Source organism: Palaemon carinicauda, chromosome 36, assembly GCF_036898095.1.
Source record: "Palaemon carinicauda isolate YSFRI2023 chromosome 36, ASM3689809v2, whole genome shotgun sequence".
NCBI classification, from domain to species: domain Eukaryota; kingdom Metazoa; phylum Arthropoda; class Malacostraca; order Decapoda; family Palaemonidae; genus Palaemon; species Palaemon carinicauda.
Genome location: NC_090760.1, coordinates 17,459,085 through 17,464,084, shown reverse-complemented (window position 1 = coordinate 17,464,084; position 5,000 = coordinate 17,459,085). Strand labels below are relative to the sequence as shown.

The window sequence follows — 5,000 nt, the reverse complement described above, 5'->3', positions numbered from 1 at the left end:
CTAAAAAATAACAAGGTATCAAAGCGAGAAACAAGCCAGACGAGAGGGATATTTTTGCCAGGCATATTTACGGGAGGAAAAAGACAGGGTCCAAAATTTACGGTAATTTGGGGGTCAGAATTATGGGAGAAAGGAAACAGGGTCCTAAATTTAGGGGTAACTGGGAGTCAAAATGATGGGAGAAAGGAAACAGGGTCCAAAATTATGGGAAGAAGGACACCGGGTACAGAATTTGGGGTTAATTTGGGGTCAAAATGAAGGGAGGAAGGAAACGGTAAAAAATTTAGAGTAATTTGGGGGTCAGAATTATGGTAGAAAGGAAATAGGGTCCCACATTCAGGGTAATTGGTAGTCAAAGTTAATGCAGGAAGGACACAGGGTCCAAAATGTACGGTAATTGGTGGTCAAAATTAATGGAAGAAGGACACAGGGTCCAAAATTTAGGATAATTTTGAGGTCGAAATTATGGAGAAAGCAAACAGACCATAAAATTTAGAGCATTTGGTGGTCAATATTATGGGATAAAGGAAACAGTCCAAAATTTAGGGTAATTGGGGATCAATATTATGGGAGAAAGGAAATAGGGTCCAAAATTCATGGTATTCAGGGGTTTAAAATTATGGAGAAAGGAAACAGAGTCCAAAATCTTGGGTATTTAGTGGTGAGAATTATGAGAGAAAGGAAAACAGGGTCCAAAAATTTTGGGTAATTGGGGGTCAAACTTATGGGAGGAAGGAAACAGACCCCAGAATTTAGGGTATTTGGTGGTCAGAATTATGGGATACAGGAAACAGAGTTCAAAATTTAGGGTAACAGGAGGTCAAAATTATGGGAGGAAGGAAACAGGGCCTAAATTTAGGGTAATTGGGCATCTAACTTATAGGAGAAAGGACACAGGATCCAAAATTTAGGGTAATAGGGGGGTCACAAATAAGGGATGAAGGACAGAGGGTTAAAAATATTGGGTAATTATCATATGGTCCTGCAATGGGACCAGAAATGAAAAAAGTAATAAAAAAAGTCATGAAATAAAAATTTTTTTGTTTTGCTTTAAATTGTGAATATAAATGCTGGTTATTCTCTCAATAGGGAGAAAATGTAATTAGAAAGAAGGATATATTGTATATCGAAACATTTTCATAACAAGGGTAACATTTCATCACACAAGCAGGCTCGGGTGTTTGGCAAGGCAAGAGGGGAGTAGGGGAGTAGTTGAGCAATGCAAAAATATTACCTGCATAAAGAAACAAATAAGAAAAACGAAATTCTGAAAAAAAAGATAATTTCAAACGAAAAGCACTGGACAATGCGTAACACGAGAGAAATCCAAACCACGGAAAGAGAAATGGGTTCGTTGACGTGGCAGGGTCAAGGATGAGAAAACAAAACCCTAAATGCTAATCCCATCAGCAAATATGCAGCGCATGATTTGCAAAAAACCGTGCAGGAATTCCACCTTCAACAAACACACGCTTCTTGCAATAGCGCTGGTGAAACCATGCATGTTGGAGACAGGATAATGAACATGATTATTATTGTATATAACTTCCAGACAGGGCATTCCAGTTAGTGTTCACCTTCAATCACATACACTCGCGGGTCTTTATAGAATATTAAACTTTCAGAAGTCACATTCCAGACAGTCTTCACCTTCCAGTACGTACATTCCACTGTCTTTGTAAAATTCTAAAATAAGACTTTTAAAAGAAGACACAGCACCCTCTGAAGTAAACATGACAATTATTCACAAACAATAGGACCATGCATCATGGCGTGACGTCATCAAGCCAGACGGCCAATATGACCATGCATCATGGTGTGACGTCATCAAGCCAGACGGCCAATAGGACCATGCATCATGGTGTGACGTCATCAAGCCAGACGGCCAATAGGACCATGCATCATGGTGTGACGTCATCAAGCCAGACGGCCAATAGGACCATGCATCATGGTGTGACGTCATCAAGCTAATCGGCCAATAGGACCGTGCATCATTGCTAACGTCAGCCAATAGCACGCTTGGGATTCCAATAAAAAAAAAAGTTTAGACAGCTGGAGACCCACCTACCTATCAAATCACTGGCGTTTTGTAAGATCGGGTGGTCTTCCACAAAGGAAAACTCAAATTCTATTTGGGGGGAAAACATATTGTAATATACAGTATATACATATATATAATATATTATATATATATATATATATATATATATATATATATATATATATATATATACATATATATATTATATATATATATATATATATATATATATATATATATATATATGTATATATATATATATATATATATATATATATATATATATATAATCAGATAAATTTTGTACATTTAGACGTGCTTTTCATACTCAAATAAGCAATATAATTTGATACATTAATATCTGGATTCGCTTACCCGACCTCGGGATCAGAGTCCCAAGGCGAAACTACTCAAAGACAATAGCTCATGACCGACTGGGAATCGAACTCTGGTCCAGGATGCTGGCATGAACAGTGACTTACCATTTGGTTAAATGGTATGACCCTGTTCATGGTAAGTCACTGTTCATGCCAGCTTCCAAGACCAAGGTTCGATTCCCAGCCGGTCAGAAGCTATTGTCTTTGAGTAGTTTTCGCCTTGGGATGATCCCGAGGTCGGTAAGAGAGTCAAGACATTAAGGTATTAAATTATATGACTTATTTGAATATATATATATATATATATATATATATATATATATATATATACTGTATATATATATATACATATATATATATATATATATATATATATATATATATATATATATATGTATATACATACATATATACAGTATATATATATATATATATATATATATATATATATATATATATATATATATATATATATATGTATATATATATATATATATATATATATATATATATATATATATATATATATATATACTGTATATATATATATGTATGTATTTATACACACATACCCAGTATCATATCAAACCTAAATTCCTTGACCTAACTTGGCATCAATGAGACCAAAACAGACGCTTGCAAGCAATAACATATCTCAAAATGCTTTATGGAACAAAAAATCCTCAAGACAAAATGGCCTGACATTACCTGCCATAATGGCCAGAACTTTATCATCTTGGACTTATTAAGTCTTGAAATTTATTACCAACAGATTCTGCTTGAAGACGATAGTAGGTTAGTTTTGTATGTATGTGTGTGTGTGTGTGTGTGTGTGCATGTGTGTGGTCTTGTGTCAATGCGAGTGTGGAAACTTAGCTTGGTTGTGGAATGCAAACACAGATAATTGTAATGGAAAAATAATTTCTCAGTACCAGTGTTTTCGATACTTAAATCGGCCATGTCTGAACAAATAAACAAACAAACATTTCTTTTTCGACTAATAATTAATTTCTTATGAGGAAAATACCACAAAGATTCCTTTCCTTTGGAGGAGTATACCTTTAAGATTCCTTTATTATAGGGAAAATACCCTCAAGTGTCCTTTCTTCTAAGGAAAATTCTATTAAGATTCCTTTCTTGCGAGGGAAAAAAAACCCGCAAGATCACTTAATGTGAGGAAATTACCCCCCAAAGATTCATTTATTATGAGGAAATTACCCCCAAAATATTCCTTTTTTATGAGGAAATTACCCCCCAAATATTCATTTAATATGAGGAAATTACCCCCAAATATTCGTTTTTTATGAGGAAATTACCCCCAAAGATTCATTTAATATGAGGAAATTACCCCCAAATATTTTTTTTTATGAGGAAATTACCCCAAAAGATTCATTCAATATGAGGAAATTACCCCCAAATATTCCTTTTTTATGAGGAAATTACCCCCAAAGATTCCTTTCTTGTGGAAAATACCCTTAAGATTCATTGGCTTGGTGAGGAAAATTACCACAAAAATCCCTTTCCTATGAGGAAGTACCCTCATATAGTTCCCTTTCATTCCCTCAATCTTCCTGGACCTAATTTTCTTACAACATACACCTTTCCTCTAAGACCAAATCCTGAGGTTTGTGACTCGGTAACATTTTAAACTTAATGAACTCAATGATTATAATATTAAACTTTATAAATTCAATGAAAATATTAATAATTAATGTTACTTAGGCTTCTAAAAAATGGTCTGGGTTGTAAAGTACAAACTCTACTATAACTGATAAGTAATTCAAAATTTATCTTATTAAGCCTCTCGTTAATCTATTCAGATTTCAGCCGTAGGTCTATACAGCTGAAATTACTCTATTGTAGTGACTTTTCATCTACGTTTACATTTCAATTTTGTATCAAAAGAGGCAAAATAATCGGACCAATGATTAGTAATTATCATAATTTTACATTTCCTTTTTTTGAATGATAAAAAATAGATAAATTAATTAATTATAATTATCATAATTTTACATTTTCCTTTTTTGAATGATAAAATAAATTGATAAATTAATTAATTATAATTATCATAATTTTACATTTTCCTTTTTTGAATAATAAAAAAAAATATATATAAATTTATTAATTGATAAATCAGACACAATATTGGTAATTATCATAATTTCAAATTTCCCTTTTTATTGAATGATAAAAAACAGATAAATTGAATAATTGATAAACCGGACACCTTATTAGAAATTATCATAATTTTACATTTCCTTTCTTTAAAGAAAAATAAAATAGACAAATTGATAAATGGCACCCATTAATTATATTTATCTCTTGTGTAATACAAATTATATTTTCAAAGAAATAAAAGATAAACTAATTGATCCTCATTCTTCAGGCTGAAAAAAAAAAAAAAAAAAAAAAACACGTTCCAGTCTTATCTAAAAATGGGTTTCTCTATTTAACGACTATAATCTACGGACAACATGTACGTCTATCAACAAGAGGTTATATTTGTCTAAGTGAGATAACAGGTATCTATGGAACCATTTCATGGCGAGTTTACTTTTAATCTAATTCACCCGACTATTGAG

General features: G+C 32.6%; 1 pseudogene; it reads right to left on the bottom strand.

Annotated features, from left to right (window-relative positions):
* LOC137628784 (anoctamin-10-like) overlaps positions 1 to 5,000 on the bottom strand; it is a 114,892-nt pseudogene that overhangs the window by 107,647 nt on the left and 2,245 nt on the right.